The following is a 19,553-nucleotide window of genomic DNA, read 5'->3' as shown; positions in this document are numbered from 1 at the left end:
TGATGTCCATTGAGTTGATGATGCCATCCAACCATCTCTTCCTCTGTTGTCCCCTTCTCCTCCTGCCTTCAATCTTTCCCAGCATCAGGGTCTTTTCCAGTGAGTCAGGTCTTCGCATCAGGTGGCCAAAGTATTGGAGTTTCAACTTCAGCATCAGTCCTTCCAATGAATATTCAGGACTGATTTCCTTTAGGATGGACTGGTTGGATCTCCTTGCAGTCCAAGGGACTTTCAAGAGTCTTCTCCAACACCACAGTTCAAAAGCATCAATTCTTCGGTGCTCAGTGTTCTTTATGGTCCATCTCTGACATCTATACATGATTATTGGAAAACCCATAGCTTTAACTAGACAGACCTTTGTTGGCAAAGTAATGTCTCTGCTTTTTAATATGCTGTCTAGGTTGGTCACAGCTTTTCTTCCTAGGAGCAAGCATCTTTTAATTTCATGGCTGCAGTCACCATCTGCAGTGATTTTGGAGCCTAAGAAAGTCTGTCACTGTTTCCGTTGTTGCCCCATCTATTTGCCATGAAGTGATGGGACCAGATGCCATGATATTCATTTTCTGAATGTTGAGTTTTAAGCCAGCTTTTTTGCTCTCCTCTTTCACTTTCATCAGGAGGCTTCTCAGCTCTTCCTCACTTTCTGCCATGAGTCTCTATGGCCAACTTAAATTGGCTGTGCAACAGACATTGTCCCTTTGTTAGCAGAGTTTGAAGTATTCAGCCTTGCCTTGTTTAATATTTCTTTTCCACAGTTCAAATGGCAAGGACTTTAATGACTGTCGGAAATAACTTTATTTTATTATTAATAACGAAGGTCAAGATCAAAAGGATAAGGTGTAATTAGAATAAACCAGCAGTTGTTCTTTTTGAAGCAAAAGCTGCTAGATTTCTCCTTATCTCCAATAAAGAGGTAAGCTTACTGAGTTAAAAAATTTGAAGTGTTCATTAGGCAACAAAAACGATTAAAAAGAATATTCTAAGTCTTAGTATATATAAAAAGGATATTCTCATTCTTGTTATATTGAAACACCCTTCTCTAGAGCTTTTCAAATAGTAATTACTAGAAAACACAGTTTATCCTAGATTAAGTAAGTGGAGAACCCTAAACTGAGTGGTGGAATAGAATTTAAGGATCAACTCCTTTTTTTCCCCTATAAAACCTGGACATTTCTGCCATTGCTTTATTGAATGTGTCTGCCTGCTTTGTTGGGGATAGGAGCCGGGGAGGATGGGGCCTTGCACAGGCTCATGCCTGGAACACTTACACACTCCAAGTGGGAGTCTCTTTGCAGACTTGACTGCCCCAGTGCATCACTGTTTTGTGGTGACCGAGGAAGCAGAGACAGAGGCTGAGAGCCAGAAGCACACCAGCTCTGGGAAGCTCCGTGCACTGGGCTGCAGTTCCTGCGTTCAGACACTGCGGTTCCTCTGTACACTCGGCTTCTGCAAAACCAGATGGGGTGGCCCTCTTCTGTAAATGAGGCAGCAGGAAACCCAAGCGGATGACATGGAACAGCCGCCACCAGTACTTGCCTACTGCCTCATTGTTAGGAAACCGTCTCACTTAATCCTCACAGCTGCCCAGTGAGGTGGCATGTTGATGAGCCTGTGTTAGGAATAGCTGAGCTCTTAGAGGTTTGAGTCACTTGCCCCAGGAAAAGGAGACCGAAAGGGCAGCTTGTGACCACACGTGGTAATTATGTCCCCACACTGCAAGTAGTGAAGCCGGTACTTACCCCCAAGAGTCTGCCCTCCAGAGTTGATGCGGTTCCTTCTCCTTAGCTCCTTCAGAGAGGTACAGCCTTGGATGAAAATGGCCTTTCCATCCCTTCCACTTGAAGCTCTGACACTGGGAGCTTGTGTGAGAAGGGTCTGACCACAGGCCCCATCGGTAGCATGGAGTCAATAGCCTATCTCTGTGATTGTTGTAAGTGATCCAGGGAGACGAACGCAAGGGCTCAGTTCGTCCACGATGAGGAGGAGGAGGAGGTTTGTTGTAACTACTAAGGTCCTCAGTCCTCTTGAGGTTTGAGTTCTGGGAGATTCTGTCTCCCTTGATGAATGGCTGGGATGTTTCTACGCGGAACACTTATTTACTCCTGACCCTCTGGTACTGCACACACCCACAGTAGTTTCCTGGGGGCTAGTCTCCAGGGATCACAGCTTTAGAACCTCTTTCATCATCTGTTTCCTATTCATTCCACATACCCCCAGGTTCAAACTTTCAAGATTCTTCCACCTCGCCAAGCCATGGAGACAGCTGGGCCTCTGGTTCTTGCTCACCCTCATGGCTTTCTAAGGCCAGTGGGACTCATAGTCTCTGTCCAGAGCTAAGCTTTTAATTCATCCTTGAAAGATTTATGGAGCATTTTTGTCCCAAGCAGAACCAAATGCTTTATATCCCTGTGTGTCACTTAGCCAGGAGTGAACACATTATCCTCTTGTCTCATTTCCTAGAAACAGGTAGAGACAGGCCCACAGGAGGACCTAAGAGCTGAGGTCACACTGCTTCCCTCATTTGCATTGTCAACGAGAAGTACTTCCTGACAGATGCTGCTGTTCTTTTTAGCTTTCTCAAGAAGTTTTTCATCCTGGCTGTCTTTGCTTTCTCGTTTACTTATGGGAAGCTAAAAGAATATAGGAGGCTCTATCCCTAGTTTTTCAGTATTAATCTAAATTTTATGAAAATCCTAAACTGATCAGCTCCACCCTCCCCAACTGAAATCTCCTTGAGCTTAAAATGCCGTCTCCTTTTTCAAAGTCACCCTTCTTAACGGCTTGCCAAGAGTTCAGAATCATTTGGGCTGGATCATTTCAATATAAACTAAGACTAAAGATCTCTTATTTATCATCTAGAAGAAAAGCCATTTTTAAAACTGTCATTCCTTTCAGAAAAAAATGGAGAATGAAAAACTAAGCCATTGATATGACAGAAAAAATGAAAATTTGATGGAATGGGGAAAAATAAGTTGCCTTATTTTTAATTGTAGGGCTTCTGTTCATGCAAAGTGACCCAGGAATAAAGAAGTAGCCAGTTTGAGTTGAGCTAGATAAAGATGAACAGAAAAGTTGAAAACCATTGAGTTATTTGCCTTCTCATTTCCTTTTATTGCGAATGGAATGGGGCTTCTCAACCAGCATCTTCCTTCTGATTATTACAGATGAGGAAGCTTCAGGGACTTGCCTGATCTTTTACTTCACCTGAAGATCCCTGTTACAGTCGTTGATTAGATATGCTAAGCTGGAACATAAATAAAGTATTAAGTGAGATTCTAAGAGCAGTTTTTTAAGACTCCTACTAATCAGTCAGCCCCCTCAGTTAGCCAGTGTAAGTCACGCATCATGGTAGGCATTTCGACTTGGCTCGGTCCTGAAATCTGAAATTATTAACTGCGGCTCTAGTAGTTGCTCTGTTCTGACCCATGGTACAAGGAAATGGCCAGAGAGTAAAATGGCAAAATCCCTGAAGCTGGGACCCTTCATAAGCCTTTTTGCTTTGTTTGAGGCCAGTTTTCATCTTTTTTTTTTTTTTTTTTTTCAGTGTTAGCAGCTCAGTTGTGTCCAACTCTTTGTGACCTCATGGGCTGTATAGCCTGTCAGGCTCCTCTATCCATGGAATTCTTCAGACAAGAATACTGGAGTGGGTAGCCAGTCCCTTCTCCAGGGGATCTTCCCAACCCAGGGATCAAACCCAGTCTCCTGCTTTGCGGGCAGACTCTTTACCATCTGAGCGACTCAGATGCAAAAGGATGGAGGAAATAAATTACACTTTGGTACTGAGATTTGAGTTAATCTTTAGTATTATACCAAGTGTACCTTCTCAGAACGGTCTGCTTGAGACACAGCTTTCGTGAGTAAGCATTCTCCCAGATCATAGCATCTAGGTAGCAGAGAGCTGGCCCTGGAGTCTCTGAGCCCTCACAGTGCTCATGTATGTTATTAATGAATCTCATGATAATTTTGCCTTGTTAGAGGACCTGTGGGTAAGAAAAAGCATGATACCGGAAACCTAGCATGTAAGGCGGAGTGGAGAGTAATGGTGTCGGAAGCCTTGTACTAGGTGGTTCCCGGAGGAAATTGACAATGAAGTGAAGCTGTTCATATCACCCCTTGATCTCTTAGTGGAAGAAGGTACCCCAAGTGGAGGAAGAAGCCTCTGAAATATATATGACCCAAGCCATTCCCAAATGGGGATAAATGTTTCTATTTGAAATGGAACTGCCAAAAGCTCCATACCAGGAATCTTCTTTCTTACAAAAAAAATGAAATTATCAACTATTCCCTGGTTGTGGGCGATCAATTCCAAACCCTGCTAGAAAGAGTCTGAACTCAGCCTCATTTGGACTAGTTGGCAAAAGAGAAAAAAAAGGAGGTCTTTCTCCTCCTTCTTTCTGCCCCTTAGGTCATAGATTTTTCCTACTCTCTCATTGCTTTTGAAAAACTCCTTTTTCAAATAATAACATTTGAAATATTTGAAGTAATATTGCTTTTATTCTTTCTGTGATTGATGTCTTATCTTTGTCACAAAGGTTATGTGCTGGCATTCCTATCTTTACATTGATCCTGTAAAAAGGTGAAATGCAAACCGCCATGCCAGAGAAGCAACATAATTAATGTCTTTGTGATGCTGTCCAAGTTCTTGAGAAACTATTAGAACTGGATTATCTTGGTGTTTGCCAGTTGAGGTCAAGCCAACAACTCTACTTGTCTTTCTTTCCCAGAGGGCACGACAAGAAAAGACAGAAAAGTTCAAGGAATTAAAAACAGAGCTTTCATTAGGCTAGCATTTGAGGTCAGGTAAACATCTCTTTCGAGTTTCATTGAAAAATTCCAGGAGGCCAAGGGCAAAATCTCCAGAAGACTTGTTTCAAGGAGTATAGCTCAGTGGAATTTAAAATAATTTAGGAAATTTAGGAAACGTGAGTATGACATTTCTTAGGGGACATTTAGAAAAACAGAAGGAAAAGGACCCCAAACCCCCAAATTTCTTCTCATTTGAAAAGTGTGGAAGCCTGGGAATGATTTTCCAGGGTGACTAGGAGAGACCTCTTCATTGCACACGAGTTTCTTTCCAGAGCTCGCACAGTGTTCGTATATGTTATCGATGGATCGGGTGATAGTTTTGCCTGGTTATAGGACATATAGCTAAGAGGAAGCATGCTGAGATGGAGAGTAATCACGTCAGACACCTTGTACTGAATGATTCCTGGAAGGTGGTTCTTAAACTTGTGAATTTGAGTCATGAATGCAGACACCCGTGGAGCATATAGGGTCACCTGGGCAAAGAGAACAGCAAAACAACAAACCGCGCAGCCGTCCTTGTAACTCGGGCACACGTCCCGTGTGTGTGCTTTAGCCTATAGCAGAGTTCTTTGCGGTTCACTTTTGTGTTGTTCCAGTTACGCGTTTCAGGGTTCAGATGACATCTTTAACAAGAGCTAAGCTCTTGCTCAACTTTTTTTTATTAAGTTGAAAGCAACAGTCCCCTCTGACTCTGAAGGAAATATAAACCACAAGTCAGATGACCAGTGGAGATTGTGGAATTTCTGTCCCAGAGATCTTCAAAAGCAGAGCATGAAAGTTAGGTCACTTACCTAAGTCTGTTCGGGGGCTAACCAAGATGACACTTTGCAGAGTTCCAAGTTCATAAAACAACTCGTGTTAATATTCTTATGTCCGTAGAACACAAGGAAAATCAGTACTTAGTTCCATTATCTTTTTAAAGACTTATTTAAATTGTTGTGTGTAATACAGTTAACAACATTGTGTTAGTGTCAGGTGTACAGCAAAGTGACTCAGTTATGCATATACATGTATCCGCTCTTTTTTTCTTTTAGATTCTTTTCCTGTATAGGCCATTATAGAGTATTGAGTAAGTTCCGTGTGCTATACAGCAGGTTCTTAGTAGCTGTCTATTTTATTATATAGCAGTGTGTATATGTCAGCTCCAATCTCCCAATTTATCCTTCTGTTCCACTATCTTTTGGCTTCTTAAAAGTGTGTTGACTTTTCCATGCCCTGGAACGACTGTGTCTCTCATTTGTGTTGTAAGGCTAATGTTGCTTGTGGAAATTTGGGAGTGAGTAGGAGGGAGGAAGGAGGAAGTCCTTTTAGAAGATGACATTCGATCTTTTCAGAGAATGGCACTGGGAGGTCACTTGGCTTCTACAGAGCTGGCTTGCCTGAGCATATTAACAAACTCCCCAAAGAGCGGCGTTTAGCTTGAGGGCACTTCCTGTAAGGAACTGTTGCTTTACTAAATGATCAAGCTTGCTGGCTTTAAACAGTCTATAAAATGAGAAGAGGTTGGTTGGTTCATTGTCATTGGAAGCTGTTTAAACTCTACAAAGTTAAGAAGATAGTCGGAAACAAGATTTTTAAATCATCTAGCTCCACTGTGAGTCCATAATGACAAAAAAGAAAAAGTCAGAAAGTTGTCTTGTGGCATGCCAAACCACAGTGAGCATTGCTGTTGATGACTTGATGAATTCCCAGTGTCCCCGGGGCCCTCTGCTCTCTGCAGACTGCATCCAGCGCTAGCCTACCACGTGGTGATGAAGGAGCCTCCCTCCCGCCTACTCACCTTAAAGAGACACTGTTGAGCATCTGTAAAAAAAGAATTAGTTTCTTTAAAAATGGAAGAAGTTACAAGCCATTAAAGGTGCTGAGCAGACGGGAAAACAAAAGGTAAAATTGGAAGGATTTTGTGTGTGTGTGTGTGTGTGTGCCAGTAACTTGTGAAAACCTTTCATTCTCTTTTAGTGAAAATTTAACAATTTTAGGAAGGCTAATGTCCTGTGTGACTCTGTTTCTTAAAATTGTCCAGTCAGTGTAGCATGGATTTAATACATTCCTAGGGACCTAGGAACGAAAATATACTACCTTCCCTGTGTTTCACTTCTTTGTCTCTTTTGTTTGTCTTATTTTCTTGGATAGGCAAGAGTAAAGGAGAGAACGCTAAGTTATAACATTTGGTTTTAGTGCTGTTTTCTTGTTCCATTTTAAAAAGGACATATCCATTAAAGTAAGACCCTGTGTTTTGAGTTGTTTCTCTCTTTTAACTTTCCATTCATTTGAAGTTGGCTCTGCCTTGTGGTGGTTTTCCAGATGTTTGTTTATTTACAGTGAAACCCTTTCTTTCAAATGAAATCTTGTGTTTAACTAGAATATATGAAACAGAGAAAATATAGCTGTTCTTGGGGTCTCCCCTCAGCCTCCTCCCGTCTCCTGGTGCCTGAGGGTCCGGGTGGGCACCCCAGGGCCCGAGGAACCTGGTTTTTAATCCCCTGGCATGAGCACCGGTCTAGGAGAGAGTATGCAGTTTGCTGACCTCCAGCTTTGCCACCCAGACATTTTTTCCTCACTTCATTTCTCTAAGTTGCCTGCTTGGAAAAACAATGGCTTTGTATCCGAGCATCCCTGAGGTTCTTTCTGCCCTCCTAACAGCCAGCAGTTCTGAAGTGTACACAGAGCTCTGAGGCAGTGAAAAGGTCAGTGACTGAGGAATGCACACTCCGGAACGGGAGACCTGGCTCAAGGAAGGATTGTCCCGTGCCCGCGGGAAGGGTTCATGTAAAGGAGAGCACAGGAACCAGAAGTCAGGCAGCAGAAGAAATGTCTCTGAAGAGAGTGTTTTCTGGAGATTGCAGTGAGGCATCCTCTGACACACGGGCGTGGGAGCAGAGGGAGGGGTTTGGGCCAGGTGGGGGTTGCTGTTTAACCACTGACTGCAGTGGTAGGTCCTTGGCTATTAGAGCTTCCCAGGAAGCTAAGTGGTTAAGAATCCGCCTGCAAATGCGGAGATGCAGGTTCGATTCCTGCATCTTGGAAGATCCCCTAGAAGGGGAAATGGTGACCCACTCCAGTGTTCTTGCCTGGGAAATCCCATGGGCAGAGGAGCCTTGCGGGCTATGGTCCATGGGGTTGCAAAGAGTCAGACGCAACTGAGTGAGTAAGCACACATGCCCACACTAGGCTGTTGACAAATAAAATGATGTTCCCGCACTAGAGAAAATTCTGTCCTGTCACTGTGTGTGTGTGTGTTAGAAAATGCACTGAGGTCTAGTTAAAAAATCTGCAGCCAGTTAACACGTTTGGTTAAGAGAATGGGGATGGTGCGGCCAAGGTCAGGGTTCAGTCATTCGCTCGTGGGCCAGCTAACTGGGCAGGGCTCTGGAGCCAGACTGTACTTTTAACCCTGACCAGCTGCTCCTCACATGTGTGCCAGGGGTCACAGGGAGGGTCAGAGAGCCTGGAAGGATTTCTGAACTCAGCTTTTCCTCCCGGGACCTTGCAGGCAGGTCCTGGTCAGGGAGGGCTTGGTGTTTTATCTTGTGGGTAGGGGATGGGTTTGGGGGAGCACACAGTCTCCATCTTGAACAGCCTTGAAAATCTAAAATACTCTTTGTGAGCCAGGGTCTCAGTGAATTCTGACTGTGGGTCTTTCCAGTTTGAAGACAGAACTGTCAAGGCTAGGTTACAATAGAGATTACTGAAATAATGCTCTATAGTTCTTGTGACTGCCGGCCTCCTCCTCGTTTGGGAATTGGGAGAAGGGCTGGCATTAGAAAATAGATCTGTTTGTATTTTAACCCCTTGAAGCCCATTGTTCTCTGTAGCTGTTCTCATTTCTTCATTGAAACACCACTTTGTAATTAAAATTGAAGACACTTGGTTTTCATCTGTAAAAGAATAGCGTACAGGAATCTTATGCAAGTTGTTTTTAAAAATATGATTCCAGTGCTCACAGTTCCCCCAGAGAATGGTTCTGTATGAATAGATTTTACTACTAATTAAACACGGAACAGTTTCTCTTGTTTCTTAGCATAAATACAGTCACGTATGAAGCCTACATAGGATTTCATCTTTGCCGAGGGAAGCAGTTAGCTTCAACTGTCATTTGTTTTCTATGAAAGATAGAAAAAAACAAGTCATCTGAGCTAAAGTATCTCCAACACTTTTTTTGAGAAGAGACATGTTCATTTTTGTAAAAATTACAGAAATATAAACCTTGCTGCTGCTGCTGCTGCTAAGTCACTTCAGTCGTGTCCGACTCTGTGCGACCCCAGAGACGGCAGCCCACCAGGCTCCCCCGTCCCTAGGATTCTCCAGGCAAGAACACTGGAGTGGGTTGCCACTTCTCCGATACATGAAAGTGAAAAGTGAAAGTGAAGTCGCTCAGTCGTGTCCGACTCCTAGCAACCCCATGGACTGCAGCCCACCAGGCTCCTCCATCCATGGGATTTGCCAGGCAAGAGTACTGGAGTGGGGTGCCATTGCCTTCTCCAAGTATAAACCTTATGTACGTCTTAATCTCTGCACCAACCAGTCCTCACAGTAAATGGTCCTGCTCTCAAGCCAGTGGTGAAAATGCGTGTAAAAGTTATAATTTTAAGACATCTGTTGGTTTTTATCCCCAGAATTAATTTGTTTCAGGCCAGTGGCTTCCAAAGTGTTTGCTTTAATAGCGAGTGCTTTCAACAAACAAAATTTTCAGTGGAATTTTAACATTAAAAAATAAAAAGATAACCGCAGAGACACTGAGGTCCTGGCTGGGGACGCCCTCTTTCTCCTCCGCCCCGCCAGCGACACCCCAGGGCCCCGCGCCGAAGGACCCTCTGCAGCCGCGCTGGGGGCCGGCGCTTCACCCAGTGGCTTCAGGGGGTGTGTGTGTCGGTGTTGGGCCTCCCCCCGCCTCCTTGACTAACTCTTCTGAATGGCACACTCCTGGTGACGTCTGTGTCCCCAGCACCGACTCTGGGTGCTTATTTTTAGTTAAGCGACAGTTAGTCACAAACTTAAAAGCAAACCACCTAAACCAACCAGTGATTTTTTTTTTTCCTGTCCTGAAATTGGACCTTTCCACTTGACTCATCTTTTGAGTTTGGCTCAAATACCATATTTGTCACTCGTTTTTAGTCTGGGCCAGGAAGTTTTTTCTCCCAGTGAATTTACGTTCAAATCTGTAATAACAGTGCTTGTGGTAGGTTAGATGCTCACGTTCACCAACCTGGTAGGAATGAGCTTTTCGTCTTATGCCGCGTTCTGAGTAACTGTGTTCCTGCCTGCCTGCTTTCCGCTGTTAGAATAACATAATAATGCAGCACTAGTTCACACGGTGGGTAATGCTGGAGTATCTCTTAATCAGACTGATCAGACTGGAGTCACTCAGAATGCTACGCAAGGAAAAGAGCCCCCTCTAAATACACAGTTCTTGAATCAACGCTTTGAGAGTAGGGCGGCACTAAGGATTGTCGGTCTTAGTCTGACGAGTTGTTTGTATATTGCAAAGCATTTTTCGAGCGCCTTCTGTCTAGAGTAATTTGGCTAAGCCTGGAGGAGACAGACCAGCTATTTCACTTGTACTCACTCCCTTAGTATGCATCCCTGTAAGGTAGATGCTATTAATTTTATTTCTGTTTTAACTATACGATAGTCAGCTCTTCCCTTACCCTGGGATAACCTCACCCTTAACTATGACTTCAGTCACTCCTGATAATTTCCCAAATTCTGTGGACTGCTCTACACTCTTCAGTTCCTGCACTTTGCCTCCTGGCATCCCCCCTAATTGGCCACCGAACCAGTTACGGTTGGCCCTCCATACCCCTGTGTTTTGCATCCACAGATTCAACCAGCCTTGGGCTAAAACCTGCCAATACAGAGGGACAGCTATACTTCAGACTTGACAAGCCTCAAGGAGCAGATGGAGGCGACCCTCGTGTGATCTCCTTTTCCCCCTGAGTTTCTTGTCTTGATCCAGACATTACCATCTTCCTCTACGTGTGTCATCAACCGACACTAACTCACTCGGTCTCAGGTGCTAGTCCAGATATTAGGTGTCCATGTAGCACAGACTCAAGCTTTTTCAAGGTTTTGCTTTAATGGAGCTTGCACTTTAGTGGACAAACAACTAACTTAAAACAATAAAAAACTATATCTGTACCTATCTATCCGGAGAAACGTCAAGAACCTCAGATATGTGGCTGATACCACTCTAATGGCAGAAAGGAAAGAGGAACTAAAGAGTGAAAGAGCCAGCTTGAAACTAAATTTTAGAAAAACTAAGAGCATGGCATCCAGCCCCATTACTGCATGGCAGATAGAGGGGAAAAGGCGGAAGTAGGGGCAGATTTCCTCTCCTTGGGCTCTCAAATCACTGCAGATGGTGACTGCAGCCGTGAAATCAGAAGACAGTTGCTTCCTGGAAGGAAATCTATGACAAACCTAGACAGTGTTTTAAAAAGCAGAGACATTTCTCTGCCGACAAATGTCGTATAGTCAAGGCAGTGGTCTTCCCAGTGGTCACGTACAGTTGAGAGAGTTGGGCCATAAAGAAGGCAGAGCACCAAAGAATTGATGCCTTTGAACTGTGGTGCTGGAGAAGACTCCTGAAAGTCTCTTGGATAGCAAGGAGATCAAACCAGTCAATCTTAAGGGACATCAACCCTGAATACTCATTGGAAAGACTGATACTGAAGCTCAAAATCCAGTATTTTGGTCATCTGATGTGAATAGATGACTCATTGGAAAAGTCCCTGATGCTGGGAAAGATTGTGGGCAGAAGAAGAGGGCAATCAAAGGATGAGATGGCTGGATGGCATCACCAATAATTGGCATGAACTTGGTCAAACTTCAGAAGATCATGAGGGACAGAGAGGCGTGGCATGCTGCAGTCCATGGGGTCATAAGGGGTCGGACACGACCAGTCAACTGAACAGCAGCAATACCTATTTATCTAGACGTGTCTGTATCTACCCATTCATCCTTTTGTATGGATGGCTGTCAGGCAGTGGTGAGACACCTGGAGAGAAATACAGCAGGGTGAGGGTTTTGGAGACCACGGGATGTGTGTTGTACTCTTCAGCAAGCCTGGTCAGGGAAGGAGGTGGTATTTACACAGAGACTTGACTGAAGTGAGGGGATAAGCCATATGCGTATCTGTGATCCGGAGGCAGGCCTGACTCACCCTCTGTTAATCCTGGCTACTCAAGGACTGAGTCATAACCGTTTTTTTTAATGTTGCCCGAGCCGTAGCTTGTAACTGTTAGCCAGCAGATAGATGTACGTGGACCTGGGAACAGATAAGGAAATGATTATTACCCAGTGTGCTGGGTGTGGCACAGTCATGCCTAGAAGTCTGCATGGACTCTGAGAAGAAGCAGATGGGAAGAAGGCAAAGGCAAGAGTACGTTTAGAGTTGGTCTCGCAAAAGATTTACACTTGAGGTCGGTCTTGAGCGGAGTTCCACGTGTGGAGTTGGGGGATGGGGGCATATAGGGGTAAACAGGGACTGATTTGGAAGACATAGCATCAGATTTGGGGTCAAACCAGCCCACCAAGAAGGGGAGCACAGCACTGTGACTTGTGATGGGGAGTGGTCAGCAAACTTAGGACAGGTGACCTGGAAATAGGTGTGTGTTCTAAGAGGATAAATTCGTTAATCTGACCTTGAATGCTGTCCTTGGGAAAGAATAAAAGGGAGAAAGAATCTTGGGTTTTCCCCTTTCCCCCTTTCCCAGGTAACCCCGCACCAAGAATGTTCCTTCCCTATATCCCCCTTATCCGGTGTCCTTTTCTGATTTTTAAAGACAGCTTCAGCAAGCATTCGCTATCTGAGGCTATTGCAGAAGCCTCTGACAGCTTCACTGGAAGATCAGTCATTATGTGTTTTGGGAATAAACTCTGCTGTGTCGTGCCCCCAGGAAGGGACCTGGTGACGCCTGGAAGCTCGAGGGAAGGGAGGCGGGGCTGACCTTTGCTTCTGACCCAGGGTGAAGCTGTCTGGGAGGAAGGACAGGTTGTCTCTCTTAAGTGAAGGGACATGGGCTCTGGGGTCACCCTGGTCCTGGACACTCACTGGGAACGGGATGAATGTGCAGGGGGACCCTGCTGGAACGATCTGGTGTCTCCATATGCAGCTTTGGCATTATTTTGGTTTTACTGTGTTTGCCTTGCTTTGCTCTAATTTGTCAGGGCAGGTTTCCGCCACCTCCCACTTTAAGTTTTGTTTGGAAGACTTTATACAGTGATTCCATGACAAGAATTCTGGTGTATGTAATCGTTTTTATTCTTTATTACCAAATCTTTGCATTTCTCTGTGGCACGCAGGTTCGCCTGCTCAGGTAAGCAGAGCTGGTTGACGAGCTCAGATCGTCAGCATGCTTCCTTCCATCCCTCCCTGGAGTGCAGCTGCTGGGCTTCCTTCTTCCTTGGGGGCTGGTGGTTGTCATAAGCAGGCCTCGTTACATGGCTCCTCTGCCGAGGAGTGTTCAGTTCAGTCGCTCAGTCGTGTCCGACTCTTTGCGACCCCATGAATTGCAGCACGCCAGGCCTCCCTGTCCATCACCAACTCCCGGAGTTCACTCAGACTCACGTCCATCGAGTCAGTGATGCCATCCAGCCATCTCATCCTCTGTCGTCCCCTTCTCCTCCTGCCCCCAATCCCTCCCAGCATCAGAGTCTTTTCCAATGAGTCAACTCTTCGCATGAGGTGGCCAAAGTACTGGAGTTTCAGCTTTAGCATCATTCCTTCCAAAGAATACCCAGGGCTGATCAGTGTTAGGATTGACTTTTATTGATGTTATACTGTATGTTGCTGTGTGAGATTTAGTGCCATCATAAGCTTCCTAAAGAATATTTTATCAAAGGTTCATGTCCCCTTTGCTTTGTTGTGATATGGATTTTTACAGATTTCTCGAAATGTTTGTCCCTGAAACTGATGAAAGCTGTGTTGTACAGTTTTCATTCAGTTAATGTTTGAAGTGACTTTGTCCTCCAGCCTTCATTCAGAGGGGGTCCTCACTCCTGCCCTGGTGTCCCTGTCTGTGGGGTAAATGAAGATCCTTTTCATTGTCTCTGCACCACCAAAATCCCGTTACCTGCTCACTAAGGTCCAAGGTTTAGCAAAGCTCAAAGCCTTTGATTCTGAAGGCGGAAGCTTCAGGTACTAATGCCAGCAGTGACCCACGTACATTGTGGTGTAAGCCACAGTTCCCAGCCCTTCCTGCATTCAGGGTCTTGGGGGCGCACCAGCCCTTCCTGCAGGGTCTTGGGGGCACAGTGCCAGGGCATCTAGGCAGACGGTTACTAGCAGCACATGAGAGGAAGTCCTTTCCTGGAAAGTAGCAAATACAGCCTCGTTTTGGTCCCTTCAGTGCCTGGCAGATGCCTCCCCAGGTGCCCAGTAATTTCTGGGTGGAGAGTGGATAAAATAATGGACAGGTAAATGCTTCCGTGCACGTGTAAGATAATGAAAAGGGTAAGTATTTAAGCTGGGTTTTCAAAAGCAAACTATCCTATCAGTAGAGCTGTTTTGCTTAGAGACAGTCTCCTTTTCTCTGATTTCTTTCCTGTGTTTTTGGGTAATCACAAATCCTTTAAAGGAAAGGCATTTCCAGAATGGTGAGCTGGCCTGTTCTGATGGTGTATCAGCCCTACCCCTCAATGACCTTCACTTCTGTGATGGCGATGCCACGTGAGGATTTTCGAGAAGCATTCCTCGGGTCAAACAGGCTCATTCCTGGACTTCACAGGGTTTATCATTGAAGGCCAGCCTTGGAGCAGTGTCTTTACTTGCTGTACACATGCCTTGGCCTGTGTGAGTCCATATTACCCTCTTTGGAAAGCTTTTGAATGAGTAGACTTTCTTTATTTTGAGTTTAAATCTTGGCGTCTGTTTTTCAGAACACTAGTCTGTTATTACTTAAGGCTTATGCCCAGATTTGGAACGCAGGCTGCTAAGAAATGTCAAACAGAAAGGGCTTGTCAGCACTGATAGTCCAAGTTCGTCATGGGCTGCCTTTTGGCCTGGCATGTGCCCTGGGCGTGCTGTGCTCACCTGCCCACCTGTGATGACCTGGATCTGTCAGTCTGAAATGATCTGTTCTTGAGCAAGTGGTTGTTGGGGGTATTTGATGAGGTTTGCTCATTGCCAATGCCTGACTATATTCACAGCTGCTTTTCTCTTGCAAAATGATCATATGCCTATATGCAAGTTTAAAAATTAAACAAGAATATTAAGAGTAGTTGTCACTCAGAGGAGAGTTTTTCAGAATTAAGGGGCTCTTTAATTATGCACACCCTCCTCCACCACCTGTATTCTAAGGATATTCCAGGACAGAAGACATTCATGGAGGTTGGTCCAGACACTGATTTTTTTTTTTCTGCTTTTAATTGGAGGATAATTGCTTTAGAATATCTGTGTTGGTTTCTACCATACATTAACACAGATCGGCCGTAGGCGTTTGTCTGACCCCTCCCTCTTGAAACTCCCTCCCATCTCCCACCCCATCCCACCCCTCTGGGTTTTCACAGAGCACCTGATTGAGCTCCCTGCGTCACACAGCAAATTTCCACTGGCTGTCTAATTTTACGTATGGTAATGTATATGTTTCCGTGCCACCCTCTCAGTTCATCCCACCCTCTCCTTCCCTTCCTGTGTCCACAAGTCTGTATTCTATATCTGAGTCTCCATTGCTGCCCTGCAAAGATATATATGTATGTATATATATATATATATGTATATATATATATATATCTCCACATATATGCATTAATATATGATATTTGTCTTTCTCTTTCTTACTTCACTGTGTATAATAGACTCTAGGTTCATCCACCTCATTAGAACTGAGTCGAATGAATTCCTTTTAATGGCTGAGTAATACTCCATTGTGTACAGGTACCGCAACTTCTTTATCCATTCATCTGTCGATGGCCCTCTAGGTTGCTTCTGTGTCCTAGCTGTTGTAAACAGTGCTGCGATGCAGACAGCTGGTGTGTTGAGAATGTGCCCACCGAGGACCGCCCTGCGAGGCCAGTGTGACCATCACCCCCTGTTCTTCCATGCCCTCTGTGTCCTCTGGTGCCTCTGGGGCTTTCTCCACCTTCTGGAATCCTGCTGTCCCCTCTGCCTGATCACCTTCTCCATCCTATAAACCCAGTGTTCTGTCTTCCCCGTATCCTTTTTCTGATGATCTTTGGGACATTTTCCTAATGCAATCATCCATTGGTTTACACAGTAAACATTCCTGAAATGTGCCCCCTGCCTTGTGCTATGCTCAGTGTAGGAGATAAAATCCCAATAAGCTAGAGTTAATTTTATTCACAAGGTATGGTAGATTTATAACTGAATGTTGGGGAATGACCGACAGTCACGTGAATGGGCATAGCCTGGCTCTGCGTGCGTAGTAATAGCAGGCTTGGTGCGCAAACCTGTCGTGTTCAGAGGCAGTCTAATTGAGTCTCACTGGTTGCCGGCTCCTTGGTAGGCTATTTTGTGCTACCCAGATATTTTAAACCTTACCCTTTAAGAGCTTCATGTTGATGTCAGGACATTTGAATTGAGTCATTTCTCCTTCCTTAAGAGTAAAAGGAAGCTTCTGTGATGAACATTTGGCTTACAGTCTGTGAGGTCTTTGAAAACTTGAACTTCAGTCATTCCCTGTGTGGCTGAGTGATGGGGCAGGCATTGTAGAGGTTCAGGTTCCCAGCATTTCACATGATTTAACACAGTCCAGCCTTTGGCAATCTGCCACCCTCTCTACTTGGTAGACAGGTTATGAAATTTGACACTCTTACATCTTTCTTGGAAAACCTTGTAAGTTCAGCAGTCCTTCAACGGCTGACCCATTTCTGTTAAATTCCTGTTGTCAGACCCAAGTGTGAGGTTATCTCAGACCTGTTGTCAGAATAGTCAGTGCATTTCATTGACTTTTTTTAAAAAAAAACTATCAGCCTAGTCTTTGAGTGACAGTTTATACTTTGAACACAGAAACTGGACACTGCTCTTTGTGTTTACTATGCTGCCAGCAACTTTCCCTAAAATGTGAACCGAATTCCCCAAGCATGTATTATATCATCATAGCACAGTAAAGTAGGATTTAGACAATTCCTTTAGCTGACACATGGAAGCAGAGCCTCAGAGAAGTGTGTCTACCAAAAATACAGAGAACTTCTTTAGTGAGCTAGGAGGGGTGCTTTGTGAAATCGGTTGTTTAGACGGTAAAGTGTCTGCCTGCAATGCGGGAGACTGGGTTCGATTCCTGGGTCGGGAAGATCCCCTGGAGAAGGAAATGGCAATCCACTCCAGCACTCTTGCCTGGAAAATCCCATGGACGGAGGAGCCTGATAGGCTACGGTCCATGGGGTCGCAAAGAGTCGGACACGACTGAGCGGCTTCGCTTTAGCATATTTTGCTGTCAGTTAATCTGCTTTAGGATTCCCCTCCAGGCTTCACATCTTTGGGGCCATCATCGCCCCTGTCCTTGATAAATTAAGTATGAGGGTTGAAAAGCATCGTGTCTCGGTTGTTGCAATGCTTCTTGGTTGGAAAGACACTGGACTTGGCAGTCACAGGTCCTAGGTTGGAGCCCAGATTCTAGCGTTTACTGTGTGGTTCAACTTAAGTTGTTCAGATTCCTACTCTGTAAAGTGGGGATGATAAATAAGGTCTGCTCCCACCCCAACTCCAGCGACCTCTACTCCTACTGTGGATCAAGTGAGCAAATGAATTGCAAAGTGTCCTGTAACTTACGCAGTGCTCTGCTGTGGGAGCCCCGTTCTCGCCAAGGATGGGTTTTGTGAACTCCCGCAGGGTCCCTAAAATGCCTCTTTCTGCCAAGGACAGTTACTGAGGCTTTCCCTTCTATGGGTATCTGTGCTCACAAGCAGCTGCCTCTTCACCCACCCAGGGACAGCCTGGACCTCTCTGGGACAGCTGTTTCTGATGACATTGTTTCTTCAGTTAAGCTGAAACCCAGCCTCCTAACTTCCAAGATAATTTACACTTCTTGATTCTAGTTTTACAGAGTAACACGAAACAGTTCAAATCAGTGCACATGTCCAGTTGTAGAAATGTATAACTGAGAAGGGGTCTTAAACTCAGCTTCCTGTTTTTGGCAATTCAATTCAATAAATAAGAGCTGGGGCCTGTCACGTGGGTGCTGGCTCCAGCTCTGAAGGCAGCTATTGTTTCTCCTCCTGATCTCCGGAAGTGGAACCAAAGGGCAGGGGACCAAATGGGGATGAATGGGAAACAAGAGCTTTTAACTCCTTCATGTGCAAAAATATAGTGGTTTAATTTTTTCTTTCTTTGGAATTATTGCTAGAAGAATAATACCTGCATTTTTTGGGCTAGGAATAATTGAAATAGCTCAGTGGACTATTAATCTGCAAGTGGACTTACTGATGAGCAGTGTGACTTTGAGGAAGTCAGTCATTACTCTGCAGAATTAGTTTCCCTCAGGTTTAAAGTGGGACTAAAATTTTCTGCACTGCCTATATTATATTGCTGTTAGATATAATAATGTATGTGGATTCAAATATTCACTTCTATACGCCATGTAACTCTTGGAAAATTCTTTAAACTTCTCTTTGTCTGCTTCATCTTTTAAAAGAGCATTGGTTAGTATCTACTTTAGAGTTTTTGTGAGAAATAAATGAGTTAATTTCCATGAAGTACAATAGAGCAGTGCCTGACAGCTAATGTCTAACACATTAAATATTTTATGAACTTTTGAGGGCTCTGTGATATAACATTTTTTAGTCTACTGTGTTTTTTTTATAGCATCAAAAAATAAAAATAAACTGTAACATCTTGTTTACCAAGCAAATCTAGTAACAGAATTGGCATTGTTTATCTTTCTTATCACTTTGGTAATTTCACAAAATGTGACTTGGTTGTCAGAAAAGCCTTATCATGATATTGAAAGCTTACTCCCAAATACCTTACTTCTCTGGACCTCAGGCCAGATTTATGTATTACCGAAAAAGCCCTGATGCTGGGAATGATTGAAGGCGGGAGGAGAAGGGGGCAACAGAGGATGAGATGGTGGGATGGCATCACTAACTCGATGAGCATGAGTCTGAGTAAGCTCTGGGAGTTGGTGATGGACAGGGAGGCCTGGCGGGCTGCAGTCCCTGGGTTTGCAAAGAGTCGGACGCGACTGAGTGACTGAACTGAACTGATACATTACTGGAGGTGTTTTTTTCTTTGCGGTGTAAGTTTGGAAAACTTTAAGTGGGGATTGGGATGGTTTTAGGGGCGCTAGTAGTAAAAACCTTCCTACCAATGCAGGAGACGTAAGAGTCTCGGGTTCGACCTCTGGGTGGGGAAGATTGCCTCGAGGAGGGCCTGGCAACCCAGTCTAGAGTTCCTGCCCAGAGAATCCCCTTGGACAGAGGAGCCTGGTGGGCTACCTTCCAGGGTGTCATAAAGCGTCCGATGCGACTGAGCACGCAGGCTCAACTCTGCTTTCTCTGTGGCTGTTAGGGCCTCCAGAGTTCTGTCTTAACTGCCCAGAGCTTTGCTTGTGTAAAAATCTCTACAAAAGAGACTTTTAAATGTTATCTTTGATGGGAAAGTGTCCTAATTCAGGTATTTTTGTAACCCATTTCGCTTTTAGAGATAATGAAACATTGATCAAGAACTTCATTTCTAACAGACCCATTCATAATAATCCTAGTGGCTTATTTCACAGAAGCTATTTCCAGGTGAAAACACTGATCATGACTTCCCATGATGTTCCCTGAAGGGGTAAAATTAAACTGTG

At 44.5% G+C, this 19,553-nt stretch overlaps 1 protein-coding gene across 12 annotated transcripts in view; it reads left to right on the top strand.

Moving 5' to 3' along the window:
* The window catches only part of LHFPL2 (LHFPL tetraspan subfamily member 2), a 169,829-nt gene that overhangs the window by 61,167 nt on the left and 89,109 nt on the right, over positions 1-19,553 (top strand). For 3 of the 12 annotated variants that reach the window (XM_042252010.1, XM_060418767.1, XM_042252011.1), the window contains exon 3: positions 6,527-6,690. The exons of the other annotated variants lie outside the window; for them this stretch is intronic. The gene's annotated coding sequence lies outside the window, so the exon portion shown is untranslated. The remainder of the gene's footprint in view (positions 1-6,526; positions 6,691-19,553) is intronic. 12 annotated transcript variants of the gene reach the window in all.

This window comes from Ovis aries, chromosome 7 (genome assembly GCF_016772045.2).
Source record: "Ovis aries strain OAR_USU_Benz2616 breed Rambouillet chromosome 7, ARS-UI_Ramb_v3.0, whole genome shotgun sequence".
Taxonomy (NCBI): Eukaryota; Metazoa; Chordata; class Mammalia; order Artiodactyla; family Bovidae; genus Ovis; species Ovis aries.
The sequence above is the reverse complement of the archived record's forward strand: the minus strand, read 5'-3'. Positions and strand labels throughout refer to the sequence as shown.